Source organism: Dermacentor variabilis, unplaced genomic scaffold (assembly GCF_050947875.1).
Source record: "Dermacentor variabilis isolate Ectoservices unplaced genomic scaffold, ASM5094787v1 scaffold_13, whole genome shotgun sequence".
NCBI lineage: Eukaryota > Metazoa > Arthropoda > Arachnida > Ixodida > Ixodidae > Dermacentor > Dermacentor variabilis.
In genome coordinates, this window is record NW_027460291.1 from 27055540 (window position 1) to 27078229 (window position 22690).

Here is a 22690-nt window from a genome sequence, read left to right on the forward strand (position 1 = left end):
CCATGCCAAAACCCCAAACATTTCTGCCAGTTAACGTAGCTGTTAGTGACGTTACCAAACTTTTTGACGATATTAACAGTATTCAATACACTTTGTTTGTCCTTACAGCACACAGCCACATCGTCAGCGTATGCCAGTAGCTTCACTTCTGCTGATTGAAGACTAAACCCCTTAATACGTTCATTTTCAATGATGGCCAGACATAGCGTTTCTATGTAGACACAAAACAGGAGTGGACTGAGTGGACAACCCTGGCGAACGGAGCGCTTCACGTTAATGGGGGCCCCCAACATCTGATTAATTATAAGTCTGGTATAGCAGCTCCGGTACGCCATGGTCACCCCTTCAGTGATTATGTGGCCAAAATTAACGTGTTCGAGGATGGTAAGCAATATGTCGTGAGAAACACAATCAAACGCCTTCTCCAAGTCTAGCTGGAGGATGGCTACTGCATCGCACATGGCGTCACAACACTCCAGCACACACTTCATTTTATGGATGTTAGTGAAAATGGTTCTTCCACGAATACCACACGTCTGGTGTGGGCCGACTACTTCCTGAATAACTGACTGGACCCGTCGTGCCAACACCTTCATCAATATTTTGTAGTCACAGTTAGTAAGCGCTATGGGTCTGTAGGAGGAAAGTTGCTTGAGCTTTTCGGTCTCTTCTGTTTTCGGTATTAGTACGGTATGGGACTGGCCAAAGGATGGTGGAAGTATTTTCAGTTCATATGCTTCATTGAAAACTGCTGTTAAGATAGGAGCTAGGTGGCTTTTGAACGATTTGTACCATGCGGCACAAAGACCGTCTGGACCTGGCGACTTCCCAGGATTCAGGTCTTCGATGGCTTTCATCACTTCATGTTCTGTTAATGGTCGTTCTAAGGTTTCTTTAACCTCACTCGACAGCTGTGGGATTCGTTGCAAAAATAATTTCTTGAAATCGTGCATGTTGACAGGCCTGAATGTAAAAAAGTTCTTTGTAATGCTCAAAGAAAGCACGCCCTATATTATTGTTATCCGTTAATACCACCCCTTCATATTCGATAGCCTCAATCTGCTTACGTCTCGAGTGCTTTTTTTCTAACCCCAGTGCTCTTTTCGTTGGCGTTTCCCCGCATGATAGCCTTTCTGCTCTGGCGCGCACTAGCGCACCTCGGAAGCGATCTTCGTCGAATACCTCGAGCTTCTTCTTAACGGCGCGCATATCTTGTTGATAGGCGCCAGGTTGCATGCATTCAAGCTTCGCAAATTTTTCTAGCAATGTTGTTAAATCCTTTTCTCTGGCCTTTTGTTCATATCGCAGTATGCTGCTTCTTTCGATTGCCTTCAATTTAATGCTTTGCTTCAGCAACTCCCATTCCTCACCAAATTTCTTAGAACTGTCTGTTCCAAAAGAATTCAGAGCAGCCACTACATTTTCGTTAAAAGTTTCATCCCGTAACAGCTCTGCATTCGATTTCCACAGTTCCCAGACGAACTTGTTTCGTTCTTTCTTCCTGCCCACCGTGCATTTTACCAGGCAGTGGTCAGAATATGATATGGCCATAACTGTGTAGCACTGGCATTTTTCAACTAAATCATATGAAAGATAGATACGGTCTAAGCGTGCGTGACTTGTGCCCTGAAAGTGAGTGTAGCTTACGTCTCCGTGACCGCGAAAACATTCTGCGATATCTTCTAATTCGAAATTGTGTGTGATCTGCGCCAGGATATCACTACTTTTGTCACAAACCACGCGACGCGTAGACCTATCCTCAGCTTTCAATACGCAGTTGAAGTCGCCTACACAGGCTATCATTTCTTGCACATGTAAATGATGGTTTAAACTCAAAAAGAAATTTGCCCTCTCTTGCACAGTATTAGGCGCATAAATGCAAAACACGCGCCATTGGACATTACAATAGCTGAAGTCACAAAAGACAAGTCGACCAGAAGTACAGGAGAAGTAACCATCTATAACAAGACCAGGGAGCTTCCTCACGAACAGCACACACCCTGCCGAAGTCCCTAAGGCGTGGCTCACTACCGTATAGTAGTTATACGTGAACCTTTGCACCATGCTCCCGGTCTCCTCCTCGCCGTCTACCTTGGTTTCTTGCACTGCTAAAACGTCGAGGTCGTGGTCCACTAGTAGTCTGTAAACCTGACTCTGTTTCCTTTTGGCGGCCAGACCTCGAACGTTTAGCGTGCCGAGGCTAAGCGACGGGTTGGTAGCCATTATTGGTGAAAACCGGAAGGGGAGAAGGCCCGGAGCATGGTGCTCACCTTAACGTCTAGCTGACCGCTAGACGCCTCCGTGGCCATCCGGCGGCCGTCGCCCGGGTTCCTCTTTGGTCGGCTTCGGGGTAAGCCTACGGTCAGTCTCCAGGTTCGGCTTAGGCTTGAGGGTGGAGCGCCTTCCAGGTAGCGTCTTAGCGGGTGGTGCCTCGGAGTCACCGCCGGCCTTTCCGTCGACTTTCTCCTCGTGCTGCAGGGATATCTTGACCGGTGCCGAGACGGATTCGACGCGGGCGCTAGCAGGGGTCGCGTTGTCGTCCGCCTCTGCCCGCGTTGCATCCGTAGCTGGCTGGTGGCTCTCGTTTTCTTGCGGGGCCGTCTTCACGCTCTCGACTGTAGCCGCTGGTTCTTTGGGGGGAGGGATATTCCTTCCTCCTTCGGCTTGCTTGGTCGTCGCGCCGGTTTCTGCCGCCACTTTGCCGTTTCCAGCTCCCGTGGCCGCTTCCTCCGCCTCGGTCACGTCCATTACATGGTCTAACGTCGACGGCTCGCTCTCCGCCGAACCCGCGGCTACTGCGTATGAACGCACACAGTCCGCGTCGTTGTGTCCAAAACGCCTGCACCGCGAGCAACGGGGAACCTTGCATTCACGACGAACGTGGCCAGAGCCCCGGCAGCGCAGGCACTGCATGGGACGTCCTGGGGCTACCACCAGCGCAAGCTCGCCGGCGACGCGGATCTGGTGGGGCAGGTCGTCGACTTTCATTCCTGCCTTCAGCTGCAGCAGCACTGCTCGGGTCGTCGAGCCCTTGTCGGAAACGCCATCCACTCGCCAGCGCTCCCGGGTCACTTCCGTCACCTTGCCGAAGGAGGCCAGCGCGGTCTTGACGTCTTCGTCGTCCACCCCATGCAGAAGCCAGTGGATACGAAGCTTCACCTGTTGTTCCTTGGGGTCGATGACCAGGCAGCGACGCCCCTTCACCTGCAGCTCCTTTAGGGCCGCCACCTTTTCGGCAGCCTCGGCTGTCTTCATCGTCACCGCCCATACATGGTTTATTTGGTATGCTCCAAGGGCGACGACGCCAGAGAGCATACCAACAGCTTGAAGCGCGTCTCGAAAATCTTCTACACGAAACGGGCGAACACGAGCGTCGCCGTGCAAAAAAACTGTGTTCAAAACAATACGTCCTGTAGGTAGGCGAGGCAAAATTATTTGGTAATCTTTATCTTCTTCCGTCGAAAGCCTGTTGCCGCGGCTAACAGCCGCATATGCCGCTCCATTGGAGCCCATGATCCCGCGATCCGTTCAGCTCGGGAGCCGGAAGCAGAATGCTGCGCCACTCTGCTGCTCCAGCGAGCAATGTAAATTTGTTTATATTTGTAATAAACGAGAGTAGCCTTTTCTTTTTTATGGCGAGAAACACGAGCGCGGAGCACAAGAGAGCATTTCTCGGAGGGCAATTAGGGCTATAAGAGACCAAATTACTGCGCTGATATGCTCTTTATGTTAAATGGAACCAAAATAAAATAAAGGAAATATGTAGCAGAGCGTGGTTTCGATCCAGGGACCTCTAGTTTATGGGCCAAGCACGCTTCCGCTGCGCCACTCTGCTGCTCCAGCGAGCAATGTAAATTTGTTTATATTTGTAATAAACGAGAGTAGTCTTTTTTTTTCTTGTTTTTAGGGCGAGAAACACGAGCGCGGAGCACAAGAGAGCATTTCTCGGAGGGCAATTAGAGCTATAAGAGACCAAATTACTGCGCTGATATGCTCTTTATGTTAAAAGGCACCAAAATAAGATAAAGGAAATATGTAGCAGAGTGTGGTTTCGATCCACGGACCTCTGGGTTATGGGCCCAGCACGCTACCGCTGCGCCACTCTGCTGCTCCAGCGCGCAATGTAAATTTGTTTATATTTGTAATAAACGATAGTAGTCCTTTCTTTTTTATGGCGAGAAACACGAGCGCGGAGCACAAGAGAGCATTTCTCGGAGGGCAATTAGGGCTATAAGAGACCAAATTACTGCGCTGATATGCTGTTTATGTTAAATGGCACCAAAATGAAATAAAGGAAATATGTAGCAGAGCGTGGTTTCGATCCACGGACCTCTTGTTTATTGGCCCAGCACGCTTCCGCTGCGCCACTCTGCTGCTCCAGCGAGCAATGTAAATTTGTTTATATTTGTAATAAACGAGAGTAGTCTTTTTTTCTTGTTTTTAGGGCGAGAAACACGAGCGCGGAGCACAAGAGAGCATTTCTCGGAGGGCAATTAGAGCTATAAGAGACCAAATTACTGCGCTGATATGCTCTTTATGTTAAAAGGCACCAAAATAAGATAAAGGAAATATGTAGCAGAGTGTGGTTTCGATCCACGGACCTCTTGTTTATTGGCCCAGCACGCTTCCGCTGCGCCACTCTGCTGCTCCAGCGAGCAATGTAAATTTGTTTATATTTGTAATAAACGAGAGTAGTCTTTTTTTTCTTGTTTTTAGGGCGAGAAACACGAGCGCGGAGCACAAGAGAGCATTTCTCGGAGGGCAATTAGAGCTATAAGAGACCAAATTACTGCGCTGATATGCTCTTTATGTTAAAAGGCACCAAAATAAGATAAAGGAAGTATGTAGCAGAGTGTGGTTTCGATCCACGGACCTCTGGGTTATGGGCCCAGCACGCTACCGCTGCGCCACTCTGCTGCTCCAGCGCGCAATGTAAATTTGTTTATATTTGTAATAAACGAGAGTAGTCTTTTTTTTTCTTGTTTTTATGGCGAGAAACACGAGCGCGGAGCACAAGAGAGCATTTCTCGGAGGGCAATTAGGGCTATAAGAGACCAAATTACTGCGCTGATATGCTCTTTATGTTAAATGGAACGAAAATAAAATAAAGGAAATATGTAGCAGAGCGTGGTTTCGATCCAGGTACCTCTAGTTTATGGGCCAAGCACGCTTCCGCTGCGCCACTCTGCTGCTCCAGCGAGCAATGTAAATTTGTTTATATTTGTAATAAACGAGAGTAGTCTTTTTTTTTTTTTCTTGTTTTTAGGGCGAGAAACACGAGCGCGGAGCACAAGAGAGCATTTCTCGGAGGGCAATTAGAGCTATAAGAGACCAAATTACTGCGCTGATATGCTCTTTATGTTAAATGGAACCAAAATAAAATAAAGGAAATATGTAGCAGAGCGTGGTTTCGATCCAGGGACCTCTGGGTTATGGGCCCAGCACGCTACCGCTGCGCCACTCTGCTGCTCCAGCGCGCAATGTAAATTTGTTTATATTTGTAATAAACGATAGTAGTCCTTTCTTTTTTATGGCGAGAAACACGAGCGCGGAGCACAAGAGAGCATTTCTCGGAGGGCAATTAGGGCTATAAGAGACCAAATTACTGCGCTGATATGCTCTTTATGTTAAATGGCACCAAAATGAAATAAAGGAAATATGTAGCAGAGCGTGGTTTCGATCCACGGACCTCTGGGTTATGGGCCCAGCACGCTTCCGCTACGCCACTCTGCTGCTCCAGCGTGCAATGTAAATTTGTTTATATTTGTAGTAAACGAGAGGAGTCTTTTTTTTTTTTTTTTTTTTTTTTTTTTACGGCGAGAAACACGAGCGCGGAGCACAAGAGAGCATTTCTCGGAGGGCAATTAGGGCTATAAGAGACCAAATTACTGCGCTGATATGCTCTTTATGTTAAATGGCACCAAAATAAAATAAAGGAAATATGAGACAGAGCGTGGTTTCGATCCACGGACCTCTGGGTTCTGGGCCCGGCACGCTTTCGCTGCGCCACTCTGCTGCTTTTTTTTTTTTTTTTTTTTTTTTTTATTGCCGGTATTCGACATTACTCAGACGGTACAGTTAGCACACACTTGTGTATCACAAATTCCAACCGTTGGAGGAGGAAAAAAAAAACGGAAGGTGCGTAAGGAAAGAAACCGCACAATAAAGCCGTCTGTCCATATTGGACCGGCTTTGTCATACTAAAATTCCTTCATGGCTGTCAGGGGTTCTAGCCTCGACAGCCAATCCGGTACACATTCTTGTATTTTATGGATTTCAATAAATCGCGACATACATTCCTTGAAGTAAGCACGAGCTGGCCTAGCATCAGGATCGCAATGGTACCCTGCCATACGAGCCCGCCATATACAGTGTAGAGCATTTAACATAACAAAGTCATAGGGAACCCCGTCGTCATCTTTAATGGCCAGATACCTGATACCTTGGGGGTCCACCGGCAGCTCTTTCTTCAGGGTTCGCTTTAAGACGTCCCAGAAGAAAACTGCCGCCCAGCAATGTAGGAAAACGTGATCTATATTTTCGGGCTTCTTGCATATCAAGCTGTGCGACCCCCAAGGTACGAGACAACCCCGTTCCTCCAGAAACGTCTTCACGGAGAGCGTTCCTGTGTGTAGCTTAAAGAAGAAGGTCTTTACCCCTGGTGGCACCTGCATCTGTTTTACTCTGTTAAGTACATCCTGTCCTGGCCCTCCACAGTATATGGCTCTGTATAAGGGCACTGGGAAAACAATGTCGCATACATCTCTATACAATGTTTTCCTTTTCACATCACAAAGGTAATCATTTGTAAAACGAACAGAAAGGAAGCGTACACTGTCAACAACTTCCTTGAAATAACCACGCAGAGTTCCAGTCAAATTTGCCGTGCTAACAACATGTGCCGGCAAAGCGTTACTCAACCTTAGCTGACATACGGCGCGCAGAAAAGGATCGCGAACATCGCGAAAAAACAAAAATCGGTTTACAACTTGACGAACAAAAAGATGCGCCAGGCCCACACCCCCATCCTTCACTCTTCTGAACAAATTTGTTCGGCTGCACCTTTCCCATGTTGATCCCCAGATGAAAACTGCGAACACTCTGTGCAGCCTTTGCACATTTACTCAAAACAATACAGCGTTTGCAAGACGTAATATAACTTAGTAATAAAAAACACGTTACAAATTGTAGCTCTTGCAAAAATGGACAGGTTAGTACTTTTCCATTTGTCTACTTTTTCTTTCAGTTCCTTGGTTTGGTTCCTCCAGTATTCGTCGCTGCTATTATACCTGTCGAGGGGAACACCCAGATACCTGGTCGGAGTTTTCACCCAGTTCACGTTCGCGAAATTGTCGGGTGCAGAAAACCAGTCCCCGTGCCACAGGCCTAGCGATTTGCCCCAGTTTACTCTGCTACCCGTTACGGCGCAGAAATGTTGTACTACAGATATGGTTTCCGTTACACTTGGTTTGTCAGTGCAACACACTGCAATGTCATCTGCATATGCGAGCAACTTCACTTCGGTCGCTGCCAATCTGAAACCACGTATTCCGTCATTTTCATTAATTGCTACACACATTGCTTCAACGTAGATAGCCAATAATAGCGGACTGAGGGGGCAGCCTTGGCGCACTGAACGCCTGATGTTAATGGGGGCCCCCAGACACTTGTTAACAATTAATCTTGTTGTACAGTTCTGGTACGCCAAGGCCACGCCCTCAGTGATGATGGAACCGACATTAACATGATCTAAGATGGCAAACAAAATAACGTGAGCGACACAATCGAACGCTTTCTCTAGGTCGAGCTGAAGTACTGCAACACGGCCACCGATGACGTCACAGCACTCGAGCACACATCGCATCTTATGGATGTTTGAAAAAATAGATCGCCCTTTGATGCCACAAGTTTGATGGTCTGCGACTATTTCCTTGATGACGCCTTGAAGCCTGCTAGCTAATACCTTCATAAATATTTTATAATCGACGTTTGTTAGTGAAATCGGTCTGTAGGATGACACAAATCTCAGTTTGTCTATTTGATCGCTCTTCGGTATTAGAATGGTGTGCGTTTTTCCAAAGGAAGGTGGTAATGATTTCTTTTCGTATGCGTCATTAAATACATGCGCAAGCAAAGGCGCCAGCTCTCTTTTAAAAGCTTTATATAGACCCGCGCTGAGTCCATCAGGTCCCGGTGATTTACCCAAGTTCAAATCGTCGATTGCCTTTTCGACTTCTCTCTCCCTTATTTTTTCCTCTAATCGCTTTTTTACGTCATCGCTCAAACGTGGCATGCGATGCAGAAAACCTGCTTTAAAACCCTCAACATTCGCTTCCTGAAATGCGAAGAGCGAGTGATAGTACTCAAAGAAGGCGCGCTGAATGCCATCACTGTCTTCAACGACATTCCCATTCACTAAAATCTGCTCGACATGGTTTCTTCGTCCATACGCCTTCTCAAGACCCAGCGCCCTTTTAGTGGGCGTCTCCCCTGCCGCTAGTGCATCCGCTCGTGCTCGCACGATGGCTCCTTGATAGCGTTCCTTGTCAAACAGTTCAAGTTTTTCTTTGACGTTTCGCACATCGTCTTTGTACGCACCAGGCTCTTTGCACTCAAGCGTTAGCAGCTGCCCAAGCAGTGTTCTGAAACCCTTTTCTTTCATTTCCTTCTCGAATTTTTTACAACTAGATCTTTCTATTGCTTTCATTTTAATCTTTTCTTTAAAACATTCCCACTTCTCGACGATTGTTCCCGCAGCATCACATTGCACTTCATTAATCGCATCCCGTACTACCTGTAAAAAGGGCTGGTCATTTAGTAACAAGGCATTCAGTTTCCACATATCCCACTTAAATGCATGTCGCTTTTTCATTATACCTACGTTACATTTCACAAGGCAGTGATCTGAAAACGACACTGGTACTACACAGTAACCGTGGCATCTTGGAATCATATCCAATGAAATGTACATTCGGTCCAAACGCGCATGGCTGCTGCCCTGAAAACGTGTAAAAGTCACTTGACGCCCCCCTTCCAGACATTCATAAACATCATCGAGTTCATTTTCATTAATTAAATTTGATAACACTTCACTGCTTCGGTCACGCACACCTGCATTATTGACTCGGTCTCCAGCACTCAACACACAATTAAAGTCCCCTAACATCATCACGCGCATATTACAACAAACATATCGTGAAAGGTTCGAAAAAAAAACGGGCGCGCTCATCTACTGAATTCGGCGCATATACGCATATGATGCGGAACTCTGAATCACCCATAACAATATCACAAAGAACAATCCTTCCTGACTGACACGAAAAAATGCTCTGAATCTGCAGTCCAGGCAGCTTCTTCACAAGAAGAACGCACCCTCCAGCCGTGCCTACAGCATGGCTAACCACCGCAAAATACCTAGTCGTGAAACGTCGCACCATGCTCCCGGTCTCCTCCTCTCCTTCAACCTTAGTTTCCTGGACGGCTAGTACGTCTATGTCGTGGTCAGTGACCAAACGTAGGACCTGACTTTGCCTACGACTAGCCGCCAGCCCTCTCACGTTTAATGTGGCAATCCTCAGGGACGGTATTTGAGCCATCTTGATCTAAACGAAAAGTAAAGTAGGCCCGGAGCATGGTGCTTACCGCTCACGACTAGCCATCGGCTAGCCGCCTCCGGGACCTCCCGGTTTGTTGGTGTCCTTAGACGTGGCCGCTTTGTCGGCAGGCTTCCTTTCAGGCGGTACATTGGGCTTTGGCTTGTAGCCCATCCGCCTCCCATGAGGCGTCTTCGTCGGTGGTCCCTCACTGGTGCTGGGTGCCCGATCCTCGCGGTCCTTCGTCTGGTCGTGGGTGCGCTTGACGGAGGCAGCAAGAGCCCCAGTACGGTCGTCGTCGGTGACGCCCTCGTCCTGTTGCATTGCGGTCGCGTCGTCAGGTGCGTCTTCACTGACGCTTCCCGTCGCCTGCCCCTCAGTCGTAGCGACCTGTTCCGCCTTACTCGGTTTCTGGGTAGCCTCAGCCGCCTTTCCGTCCACTTCCAGAGTCGTCGACCCACTAGTTGTAGCTGTCGAGACCGTGTCACCGGTTCCTTTAGCCGCATCCTCCGCCTCGGCCACGTCCATCACGTGCTCTGCCGCCACGTCAATAGCTGGTGCGCCTGTCACAGCGGCATAAGACTTCACGCAGTCCGCGTCAACGTGGCCGAAAAGTCTGCACCGGGAACAGCGGGGGACTCTGCACTCTCGGCGGACGTGTCCCGTGCCGTGACAGCGCAGGCACTGCATCGGTCGACCGGCAACGACGACCAAGGCCAACTCACCGCCGACGCGGATTTGATGAGGAAGGTCCTCAACCTTCACGCTGCCCTTCAGTTTGAGGAGGACGGTCCTGGTCGTTGAGGTCTTGGTCCCCATGCCGTCCACGCGCCACCGCTCACGGCTCACCTCCTCCACCTTGCCGAAAGCCGCGAACGCCGTCCGGACGTCCTCGTCGGCAACGCCGTACAGCAACCAGTGACGCCTAATCTTCACTTGCTGGTCCTGCGGGTCAACGATGACGCACCGTCGTCCCTTAACTTGTAGTTCCTTAAGGTCCAGCATCCTTCTTGTGGCAGTCGCGTCGCTGAGGGTCACTGCCCAGACGTGGTTGATCTGGTACGCCCCTATGCATACCACGTCAGGCAAGAGTCCCGTCGGCAGTAGGGCGTCTCTAAAATCCTCGACCTTGTAAGGTCTGGCGCGAACATCACCGTGCAAAAATACGGTGTTAATCACCACTTGTCCTTTAGGCAGTTGCGGCAAAATAAAGGCATATTCCTTATCGTCACTCCGCCTGTTTCCGCGGCCAAAAGTAGCCGCTGTCGCTGCTCCACTGGAGCCCATGATTCTGCTGACCGCTCAGCTCGGCTGCCGGAAGCAGAATGACCGCTGCACCACTCTGCTGCTGCAGCGTGCAATGTAAATTTGTTTATATATGTAATAAACGAGAGGAGTCTTTCTTTTTTTTTACGGCGAGAAACACGAGCGCGGAGCAAAAGAGAGCATTTCTCGGTGGGCAATTAGGGCTATAAGAGACCAAATTACTGCGCTGATATGCTCTTTATGTTAAATGGCACCAAAATGAAATAAAGGAAATATGTAGCAGAGCGTGGTTTCGATCCACGGACCTCTGGGTTATGGGCCCAGCACGCTTCCGCTGTGCCACTCTGCTGCTCCAGCGTGCAATGTAAATTTGTTTATATTTGTAATAAACGAGAGGAGTCTTTTTTTTTTTTTTTACGGCGAGAAACACGAGCGCGGAGCACAAGAGAGCATTTCTCGGAGGGCAATTAGGGCTATAAGAGACCAAATTACTGCGCTGATATGCTCTTTATGTTAAATGGCACCAAAATGAAATAAAGGAAATATGTAGCAGAGCGTGGTCTCGATCCAAGGACCTCTGGGTTATGGGCCCAGCACGCTTCCGCTGCTCCACTCTGCTGCTCCAGCGTGCAATGTAAATTTGTTTATATTTGTAATAAACGAGAGGAGTCTTTCTTTTTTTTTACGGCGAGAAACACGAGCGCGGAGCACAAGAGAGCATTTCTCGGTGGGCAATTAGGGCTATAAGAGACCAAATTACTGCGCTGATATGCTCTTTATGTTAAATGGCACCAAAATGAAATAAAGGAAATATGTAGCAGAGCGTGGTTTCGATCCACGGACCTCTGGGTTATGGGCCCAGCACGCTTCCGCTGCTCCACTCTGCTGCTCCAGCGTGCAATGTAAATTTGTTTATATTTGTAATAAACGAGAGGAGTCTTTCTTTTTTTTTACGGCGAGAAACACGAGCGCGGAGCACAAGAGAGCATTTCTCGGTGGGCAATTAGGGCTATAAGAGACCAAATTACTGCGCTGATATGCTCTTTATGTTAAATGGCACCAAAATGAAATAAAGGAAATATGTAGCAGAGCGTGGTTTCGATCCACGGACCTCTGGGTTATGGGCCCAGCACGCTTCCGCTGCGCCACTCTGCTGCTCCAGCGTGCAATGTAAATTTGTTTATATTTGTAATAAACGAGAGGAGTCTTTTTTTTTTTTTTTTTACGGCGAGAAACACGAGCGCGGAGCACAAGAGAGCATTTCTCGGAGGGCAATTAGGGCTATAAGAGACCAAATTACTGCGCTGATATGCTCTTTATGTTAAATGGCACCAAAATGAAATAAAGGAAATATGTAGCAGAGCGTGGTTTCGATCCAAGGACCTCTGGGTTATGGGCCCAGCACGCTTCCGCTGCGCCACTCTGCTGCTCCAGCGTGCAATGTAAATTTGTTTATATTTGTAATAAACGAGAGGAGTCTTTTTTTTTTTTTTTTTTACGGCGAGAAACACGAGCGCGGAGCACAAGAGAGCATTTCTCGGAGGGCAATTAGGGCTATAAGAGACCAAATTACTGCGCTGATATGCTCTTTATGTTAAATGGCACCAAAATGAAATAAAGGAAATATGTAGCAGAGCGTGGTTTCGATCCAAGGACCTCTGGGTTATGGGCCCAGCACGCTTCCGCTGCGCCACTCTGCTGCTCCAGCGTGCAATGTAAATTTGTTTATATTTGTAATAAACGAGAGGAGTCTTTTTTTTTTTTTTTTATGGCGAGAAACACGAGCGCGGAGCACAAGAGAGCATTTCTCGGAGGGCAATTAGGGCTATAAGAGACCAAATTACTGCGCTGATATGCTCTTTATGTTAAATGGCACCAAAATGAAATAAAGGAAATATGTAGCAGAGCGTGGTTTCGATCCAAGGACCTCTGGGTTATGGGCCCAGCACGCTTCCGCTGCGCCACTCTGCTGCTCCAGCGTGCAATGTAAATTTGTTTATATTTGTAATAAATGAGAGGAGCCTTTTTTTTTTTTTTTTATGGCGAGAAACACGAGCGCGGAGCACAAGAGAGCATTTCTCGGAGGGCAATTAGGGCTATAAGAGACCAAATTACTGCGCTGCTATGCTCTTTATGTTAAATGGCACCAAAAAGAAATAAAGGAAATATGTAGCAGAGCGTGGTTTCGATCCAAGGACCTCTGGGTTATGCGCCCAGCACGCTTCCGCTGCGCCACTCTGCTGCTCCAGCGTGCAATGTAAATTTGTTTATATTTGTAATAAACGAGAGGAGTCTTTTTTTTTTTTTTTTTTATGGCGAGAAACACGAGCGCGGAGCACAAGAGAGCATTTCTCGGAGGGCAATTAGGGCTATAAGAGACCAAATTACTGCGCTGCTATGCTCTTTATGTTAAATGGCACCAAAATGAAATAAAGGAAATATGTAGCAGAGCGTGGTTTCGATCCAAGGACCTCTGGGTTATGCGCCCAGCACGATTCCGCTGCGCCACTCTGCTGCTCCAGCGTGCAATGTAAATTTGTTTATATTTGTAATAAACGAGAGGAGTCTTTTTTTTTTTTTTTTACGGCGAGAAACACGAGCGCGGAGCACAAGAGAGCATTTCTCGGAGGGCAATTAGGGCTATAAGAGACCAAATTACTGCGCTGCTATGCTCTTTATGTTAAATGGCACCAAAATGAAATAAAGGAAATATGTAGCAGAGCGTGGTTTCGATCCAAGGACCTCTGGGTTATGCGCCCAGCACGCTTCCGCTGCGCCACTCTGCTGCTCCAGCGTGCAATGTAAATTTGTTTATATTTGTAATAAACGAGAGGAGTCTTTTTTTTTTTTTTTATGGCGAGAAACACGAGCGCGGAGCACAAGAGAGCATTTCTCGGAGGGCAATTAGGGCTATAAGAGACCAAATTACTGCGATGATATGCTCTTTATGTTAAATGGCACAGAAATGAAATAAAGGAAATATGTAGCAGAGCGTGGTTTCGATCCACGGACCTCTGGGTTATGGGCCCAGCACGCTTCCGCTGCGCCACACTGCTGCTTTTTTTCTTATTTATTTATTACCGGTTTTCAATATAACATCGTACATATGAATTTCACACTCATGACACAAATGCAAGGCTCTTGCAAGAGAAAACGAAGGCGAGAAACAAAAAAAAGCGCTACAAAGCCGTCTATCCGCATAGGACTGACGTTGTCAAATTAAAATTCCTTCATGACTGTCAGAGGTTCGAGCCTCGACAGCCAATCCGGTACACACTTTTGCATTTTCTGCATTTCAATAAATAAGGACATACACTCTCTGAAATACATACGCGCTGGCCGAGCGTCGACGTCGCAATGGTACCCGGCCATGCGAGCTCGCCATATAGAGTGGAGGGCGTTCAGCATAATAAGATCATACGGTACTCCGTCTTCATCTTTAATTGGCAGATACCTGATCCCTTGGGGGTCCACCGGTAATTCCTTTTTCAGCGTTCGCTTTAGCACGTCCCAAAGGAAAACAGCCGCCCAGCAATGCAAGAAAACGTGATCAATGGTCTCCGGCTTCTGACAGATCAAGCAGTGGGATCCCCACGGCACAAGACAGCCTCGTTCTTCCACAAACGTTTTCACAGAGAGCGTTCCTGTGTGGAGCTTAAAAAAGAAGGTTTTAACCCCCGGTGGCACCTGCATTCGTTTCACCCGTTTAAGGACGTTTTGTCCTGGCCCTCCACTGTATATGGTTCTGTATAACGGCACTGGGAACACAATGTCGCACACATCATTATACAGTTTTTTCCTTTTAACTTCAAACAGATAATCATTTGAAAAACGAACTGACAGGAAACGCACGCTGTCGACCACTTCCTTAAAATAACCTCGAAGTTTTCCGGTCATGCTTGCCGTACTAACAACATGTGTCGGCAATGCGTCGCTCAACCTGATCTGACATACGGTGCGCAGAAACAGATCTCGCACATCTCGAAAAAACAAAAAGCGGTTGACAAGTTGTCGAACAAATAGATGCATCAAGCCCACACCCCCGTCCTTCACCCTTCTGAACAAATTTGTTCGGCTACATCTCTCCCATGATGAACTCCAGATGAAGACCGCAAACACTCTGTGCTGCCTTTGCACATTTGCTCTAGAACAATGCAGCACTTGCATAACATAATATAACTTCGCTATAAAAAACATATTACAAATTGTTGCCCTTGAAAAAATAGACTGGTTAGTGCTTGTCCATTTGTCCACTTTTTGTTTCGTTTCATTAGTTTGGTTCCTCCAGTACTCATCGCTGCTCTTGTACCTATCGAGGGGAACACCAAGATACTTCGTCGGAGTTTTCACCCACTTGACATTAGCGAAGTACTCCGGTGCTGAAAACCACTCCCCGTGTCACAGCCCGAGGGATTTGCCCCAATTGACTCTGCTGCCCGTGACGTCACAGAAATGTTTTACTACAGCAATTGTTTCAGTCACACTTGGTTCGTCTGTGCAACACACTGCAACGTCGTCAGCATACGCTAGCAGCTTCACTTCGGTTTCTGCTAGTCTAAAACCCCGTATATTGTTGTTTGCGGTGATCGCTACACACATTGCTTCTATGTAGATAGCAAATAACAGAGGACTGAGGGGACAGCCTTGGCGCACTGAACGCATGATGTTAATGGGGGCCCCCAGCGACTTATTAACAATTAACCTTGTAGTGCAGTTCTGGTACGCCAAGGCCACACCCTCAGTGATGATGGTACCGACATTAACATGATCCAATATGGAGAACAAAATAACGTGAGCGACGCAATCGAACGCTTTCTCAAGATCAAGCTGAAGAACTGCAACGCCGCCACCGGTGACGTCACAGCACTCGAGCACACACCGCATCTTATGGATGTTCAAAAAAATTGACCGCCCTTTGATTCCACATGTTTGATGGTCTGCGACTATTTCCTTTATTACGCCTTGAAGTCTAGTCGCTAAGATCTTCATAAATATCTTATAATCAATGTTTGTTAGTGATATGGGCCTGTAGGATGATACTAATCTCAGTTTATCTAATTTATCATTCTTCGGAATTAGAATGGTGTGCGCTTTCCCAAAACAAGGTGGCAATGATTTCTGCACGTACGCATCATAAAATACTCCTACTAATATAGGGGCCAGTTCTCTTTTAAATGTCTTATATAACGCCGCACTGAGTCCGTCTGGTCCCGGTGACTTGCCCAAGTTCAAGTCATCGATTGCCTTTTCGACTTCCCTCTCCATTATTTTCCCTTCTAATCGCTCCTTAGCGTCATCACTCAAACGCGGCATGCGATGCAGAAAGTCTGCTTTGAAACCCTCTAAATTCGCTTCCTGAAATGCAAAGAGCGACTGGTAGTACTGGAAGAAGGCGTGGGCTATGCTCTCGTTATCGTCAACAACGGCTCCATTGATTAAAAGGTTATCGACATGGTTTTGTCGTCCGTGAGCCTTCTCTAACCCGAGCGCCCTTTCAGTGGGCGTCTCCCCTGCCGCTAGTGAATCTGCTCTTGCTTGCACGATGGCGCCTTGGTAACGTTCTTTGTCGATCTGTTCAAGCTTTTCCTTGACGCTCCGCACATGGTCTTTGTACAGACCAGGCTCTCTGCACTCAAGCGTTATCAGCTGCTGAAGTAGTGTTCGCAAACCCTTTTCTTTATATTCCCTCTCAAATTTAAGACAACTTGACCTTTCTATGGCTTTCATTTTAACCTTTTGTTTAAAACATTCCCACTTTTCTGCTATTGTTTCAGCTGCATCTTCGCGTATTTCATTAACAGCATCCCGTACTCCCTTTACGAAAGATTCATCATTTAATAACAACGCATTCATTTTCCAGATCTCCCAATTAAACGCACGTTTGCTTTTCCCTATACCGACATTACATTTTACGAGACAATGATCTGAGAACGATATGGGTACTACACAATAACCGTGGCATCTTGGAATTGTATCCAGCGAAATGTAGATTCGGTCCAACCGCGCATGGCTACTGCCCTGAAAACGTGTAAAAGTCACATCACGCCCCCCGTCCAGACACTCAAAAACGTCTTCGAGTTCATTTTCACCAATTAGTTTTGATAAGATTTCACTGCTTCTGTCCCGCACACCAGCATTATTGGCTCTATCTCTAGCGCTCATTACACAATTAAAGTCTCCTTGCAGTATAACGCGCTTATCACATCGAACATACTGCGAAAGGTTCGAAAAGAAAAGGGCGCGCTCGTCTACTGAATTCGGCGCATATACACATATGACGCGGAACTCAACATCACACAAAATAATATCACAAAAAACAAGCCTTCCAGACTGACAAGAAAAAATACTTTGAATGTGCAGTCCAGGCAGTTTCTTCACAAAAAGAATGCACCCCCCAGCGGTGCCTAAGGCATGGCTTACCACCGCAAAATACCTGGTCGTGAAACGGCGCACCATGCTCCCGGTCTCCTCCTCCCCGTCAACCTTAGTCTCCTGGACGGCTAGTACGTCTATATCGTGGTCAGTGACCAACCGTAGCACCTGACTTCGCCTACGACTAGCCGCCAACCCTCTCACGTTTAAAGTGGCAATATTAAGGGACGGTATCTGTGCCATGTTGAGCTAAAGAAAAAAGTAGGCCCGGAGCATGGTGCTTACCGTTCACGACCAGCCCTCGGCTAGCCGCCTCCGGGACCTCCCGGCTTCCCGGCGTTGTTTGTGGGCGCCACTTTGTCCGCAGGCTTTCTCTCAGGTGGGACGTTCGGCTTTGGTTTCAAGCTCGTGCGCCTCCCAAGAGGTGTCTTTGTCGGCGGCCCTTCGCTGGTGCCGGTCGCACCATCGTTGCGGTCCTTAGTCTGGTCATGGGGGCGCTTGACTGGCGCTCCAAGAGTCGAAGTCCGGTCGCAGTCGAGGACGGCCTCCTCCTGCTGCATTGCCGTCGCATCGTTGTCGGGCGGGTCCTCACTACTGCTCCGCGTAGACTGCACCTCAGCGGTCGCGACCTGCAGCATCCCACTCGGCTTCACGGTAGTATCAGCCACCTTGCTGACCACGCCCAAAGGCGTCGTCCCACTTGCTGTCGCTGTCGAGACCTTGTCTAGCGTTCCTTTAGCAGCGTCCTCCGCTTCGGCCACGTCCATGACGCGCTCTGCCGCAACGTCACTAGCTACTGGACCTGTTACGGTGGCATAAGATCTTACGCAGTCATCGTCGACGTGGCCGAAACGTCTACATAAGGTACATCGGGGGACTCTGCACTCACGGCGGACGTGTCCCGTGCCGTGGCAGCGCAGGCACTGCATCGCTCGACCGGGCACGACGACCAAGGCCAACTCTCCGCCGACGCGTATCTGATGTGGCAGGTCCTCCACTTTCATGCCGCTTCTCAATTTGAGAATGACGGTCCTGGTGGTTGAGGTCTTCGTTGCCATGCCTTCGACGCGCCATCGCTCCCGGCTCACCTCCTCCACCTTGCCGAACGCCGCGAATGCCGTCCGAACGTCCTCGTCGGCAACGCCGTACAGCAGCCAGTGAAGCCTTAGCTTCACCTGCTGATCCTGCGGGTCAACGATGACGCATCGTCGTCCCTTAACTTGAAGTTCCTTAAGGTCCAGCATTCTTCTTGTGGCAGTCGCATCATTGAAGGTCACTGCCCAGACGTGATTGATCTGGTACGCCCCTATGCATGCCACATTAGGCAGCAGGCCCGTCGACAGAAGGGCGTCCCTGAAATCTTCCACCTTGTACGGTCTCGCACGTACATCACCGTGCAAAAAGACGGTATTAATCACTACTTGACCTTTAGGCAGTTGCGGCAAAATAAAGGCATAATCCTTATCGTCGTTTAGCCTGGTTCCGCGGCCAGAAGTGGCCGCTGTCGCTGCTCCACTGGAGCCCATGATTCTGCTGATCGCTCAGCTCGGCTGCCGGAAGCAGAATGATGCGCCACTCTGCTGCTCCAGCGTGTAATGTAAATTTGTTTATATTTGTAATAAACGAGAGTAGTCTTTTCTTTTTTATGGCGAGAAACACGAGCGCGGAGCACAAGAGAGCATTTCTCGGAGGGCAATTAGGGCTATAAGAGACCAAATTACTGCCCTGATATGCTCTTTATGTTAAATGGCACCAAAATAAAATAAAGGAAATACGTAGCAGAGCGTGGTTTCGATCCACGGACCTCTGGGTTATGGGCCCAGCACGCTTCCGCTGCGCCACTCTGCTGCTCCCGCGTGCAATGTAAATTTGTCTATATTTGTAATAAACGAGAGGAGTCTTTTTTTTTTTTTTTTTTACGGCGAGAAACACGAGCGCGGAGCACAAGAGAGCATTTCTCGGAGGGCAATTAGGGCTATAAGAGACCAAATTACTGCGCTGATATGCTCTTTATGTTAAATGGCACCAAATTAAAATACAGGAAATACGTAGCAGAGCGTGGTTTCGATCCACGGACCTCTGGGTTATGGGCCCAGCACGCTTCCGCTGCGCCACTCTGCTGCTCCAGCGTGCAATGTAAATTTATTTATATTTGTAATAAACGAGAGGAGTCTTTTTTTTTTTTTTTTTTTACGGCGAGAAACACGAGCGCGGAGCACAAGAGAGCATTTCTCGGAGGGCAATTAGGGCTATAAGAGACCAAATTACTGCGCTGATATGCTCTTTATGTTAAATGGCACCAAAATGAAATAAAGGAAATATGTAGCAGAGCGTGGTTTCGATCCACGGACCTCTGGGTTATGGGCCCAGCACGCTTCCGCTGCGCCACTCTGCTGCTCCAGCGTGCAATGTAAATTTGTTTATATTTGTAATAAACGAGAGGAGTCCTTTTTTTTTTTTTTTTTTACGGCGAGAAACACGAGCGCGGAGCACAAGAGAGCATTTCTCGGAGGGCAATTAGGGCTATAAGAGACCAAATTACTGCGCTGATATGCTCTTTATGTTCAATGGCACCAAAATGGAATAAAGGAAATATGTAGCAGAGCGTGGTTTCGATCCACGGACCTCTGGGTTATGGGCCCAGCACGCTTCCGCTGCGCCACTCTGCTGCTCCAGCGTGCAATGTAAATTTATTTATATTTGTAATAAACGAGAGGAGTCTTTTTTTTTTTTTTTTTTTTACGGCGAGAAACACGAGCGCGGAGCACAAGAGAGCATTTCTCGGAGGGCAATTAGGGCTATAAGAGACCAAATTACTGCGCTGATATGCTCGTTATGTTCAATGGCACCAAAATGGAATAAAGGAAATATGTAGCAGAGCGTGGTTTCGATCCACGGACCTCTGGGTTATGGGTCCAGCACGCTTCCGCTGCGCCACTCTGCTCTTTTTTTTTTTATTTATTGCCGGTCTTCGACATTACTCAGACGGTACAGTTAGCACACACTTGTGTATCACAAATTCCAACCGTTGGAGGAGGAAAAAAAAACGGAAGGTGAGTAAGGAAAGAAACCACACAATAAAGCCGTCTGTCCATATTGGACTGGCTTTGTCGTACTAAAATTCCTTCATGGCTGTCAGGGGTTCTAGCCTCGACAGCCAATCCGGTACACATTCTTGTATTTTATGGATTTCAATAAATCGCGACATACATTCCTTGAAGTAAGCACGAGCTGGCCTAGCATCAGGATCGCAATGGTACGCTGCCATACGAGCCCGCCATATACAGTGTAGAGCATTTAACATAACAAAGTCATAGGGAACCCCGTCGTCATCTTTAATGGCCAGATACCTGATACCTTGGGGTTCCACCGGCAGCTCTTTCTTCAGGGTTCACTTTAAGACGTCCCAGAAGAAAACTGCCGCCCAGCAATGTAGGAAAACGTGATCTATATTTTCGGGCTTCTTGCATATCAAGCAGTGCGACCCCCAAGGTACGAGACAACCCCGTTCCTCCAGAAACGTCTTCACGGAGAGCGTTCCTGTGTGTAGCTTAAAGAAGAAGGTCTTTACCCCTGGTGGCACCTGCATCTGTTTTACTCTTTGAAGTACATCCTGTCCTGGCCCTCCACTGTATATGGCTCTGTATAAGGGCACTGGGAAAACAATGTCGCATACATCTCTATGCAATGTTTTCCTTTTCACATCACAAAGGTAATCATTTGTAAAACGAACAGAAAGGAAGCGTACACTGTCAACAACTTCCTTGAAATAACCACGCAGAGTTCCAGTCAAATTTGCCGTGCTAACAACATGTGCCGGCAAAGCGTTACTCAACCTTAGCTGACATACGGCGCGCAGAAAAGGATCGCGAACATCGCGAAAAAACAAAAATCGGTTTACAACTTGACGAACAAAAAGATGCACCAGGCCCACACCCCCATCCTTCACTCTTCTGAACAAATTTGTTCGGCTGCACCTTTCCCATGTTGATCCCCAGATGAAAACTGCGAACACTCTGTGCAGCCTTTGCACATTTACTCTAGAACAATACAGCGTTTGCAAGACGTAATATAACTTAGTAATAAAAAACACGTTACAAATTGTCGCTCTTGCAAAAATGGACAGGTTAGTACTTTTCCATTTGTCTACTTTTTCTTTCAGTTCCTTGGTTTGGTTCCTCCAGTATTCGTCGCTGCTATTATACCTGTCGAGGGGAACACCCAGATACCTGGTCGGAGTTTTCACCCAGTTCACGTTCGCGAAATAGTCGGGTGCCGAAAACCAGTCCCCGTGCCACAGGCCTAGCGATTTGCCCCAGTCCGCTGCGCCACTCTGCTGTTCCAGCGTGTAATGTAAATTTGTTTATATTTGTAATAAACGAGAGTAGTCTTTTCTTTTTTATGGCGAGAAACACGAGCGCGGAGCACAAGAGAGCATTTCTCGGAGGGCAATTAGGGCTATAAGAGACCAAATTACTGCGCTGATATGCTCTTTATGTTAAATGGCACCAAAATGAAATAAAGGAAATATGTAGCAGAGCGTGGTTTCGATCCACGGACCTCTGGGTTATGGGCCCAGCACGCTTCCGCTGCGCCACTCAGCTGCTCCAGCGTGTAATGCAAATTTGTTTATATTTGTAATAAACGAGAGTAGTCTTTTCTTTTTTATGGCGAGAAACGCGAGCGCGGAGCACAAGAGAGCATTTCTCGGAGGGCAATTAGGGCTATAAGAGACCAAATTACTGCGCTGATATGCTCTTTATGTTAAATGGCACCAAATTAAAATAAAGGAAATACGTAGCAGAGCGTGGTTTCGATCCACGGACCTCTGGGTTATGGGCCCAGCACGCTTCCGCTGCGCCACTCTGCTGCTCCAGCGTGCAATGTAAATTTATTTATATTTGTAATAAACGAGAGGAGTCTTTTTTTTTTTTTTTTTTACGGCGAGAAACACGAGCGCGGAGCACAAGAGAGCATTTCTCGGAGGGCAATTAGGGCTATAAGAGACCAAATTACTGCGCTGATATGCTCTTTATGTTAAATGGCACCAAAATAAAATAAAGGAAATATGTAGCAGAGCGTGGTTTCGATCCACGGACCTCTGGGTTATGGGCCCAGCACGCTTCCGCTACGCCACTCTGCTGCTGTTTTTTTTTTCTATATTGCCAGTCCTCGACATAACACAACACAAATTCCTAAATGATATAAACAAAGACCAAAGAAGCAAAAAGGGATGAATACACAAACGGAACAAGGAACAGTAATATTTACATTCGCTGCCGTCCGCTACTGTGGCACGACGTTGTCGGATTAAAATTCCTTTAGTGCTGTAAGGCGTACAACCCTCGACAGCCACTCAGGAACAGGCTGTTGCATCTTGATCACTTCCACATACCGTTGCATGGATTCACAAAAGTACAGACGCGCCGGTCGGGCATCCGGGTCACAATGGTAACCCG

At 47.7% G+C, this 22690-nt stretch overlaps 9 non-coding genes across 9 annotated transcripts; all 9 read right to left on the minus strand.

Moving 5' to 3' along the window:
- Positions 1 to 5661: 5661 nt before the first annotated feature.
- On the minus strand, positions 5662 to 5733 carry TRNAM-CAU (transfer RNA methionine (anticodon CAU)). Its single transcript has one exon. It is a non-coding gene; the product is annotated as a tRNA-Met (tRNA).
- Positions 5734 to 11942: 6209 nt separating this feature from the next.
- On the minus strand, positions 11943 to 12014 carry TRNAM-CAU (transfer RNA methionine (anticodon CAU)). The gene has a single exon. It is a non-coding gene; the product is annotated as a tRNA-Met (tRNA).
- Positions 12015 to 13843: 1829 nt separating this feature from the next.
- On the minus strand, positions 13844 to 13915 carry TRNAM-CAU (transfer RNA methionine (anticodon CAU)). The gene has a single exon. It is a non-coding gene; the product is annotated as a tRNA-Met (tRNA).
- A 5092-nt stretch (positions 13916 to 19007) lies between these two features.
- On the minus strand, positions 19008 to 19079 carry TRNAM-CAU (transfer RNA methionine (anticodon CAU)). The gene has a single exon. It is a non-coding gene; the product is annotated as a tRNA-Met (tRNA).
- Positions 19080 to 19280: 201 nt separating this feature from the next.
- Positions 19281 to 19352, minus strand: TRNAM-CAU (transfer RNA methionine (anticodon CAU)). The gene has a single exon. It is a non-coding gene; the product is annotated as a tRNA-Met (tRNA).
- A 202-nt stretch (positions 19353 to 19554) lies between these two features.
- On the minus strand, positions 19555 to 19626 carry TRNAM-CAU (transfer RNA methionine (anticodon CAU)). Its single transcript has one exon. It is a non-coding gene; the product is annotated as a tRNA-Met (tRNA).
- Positions 19627 to 19828: 202 nt separating this feature from the next.
- On the minus strand, positions 19829 to 19900 carry TRNAM-CAU (transfer RNA methionine (anticodon CAU)). The gene has a single exon. It is a non-coding gene; the product is annotated as a tRNA-Met (tRNA).
- A 2129-nt stretch (positions 19901 to 22029) lies between these two features.
- TRNAM-CAU (transfer RNA methionine (anticodon CAU)) lies at positions 22030 to 22101 on the minus strand. Its single transcript has one exon. It is a non-coding gene; the product is annotated as a tRNA-Met (tRNA).
- A 201-nt stretch (positions 22102 to 22302) lies between these two features.
- Positions 22303 to 22374, minus strand: TRNAM-CAU (transfer RNA methionine (anticodon CAU)). The gene has a single exon. It is a non-coding gene; the product is annotated as a tRNA-Met (tRNA).
- Positions 22375 to 22690: the final 316 nt, after the last annotated feature.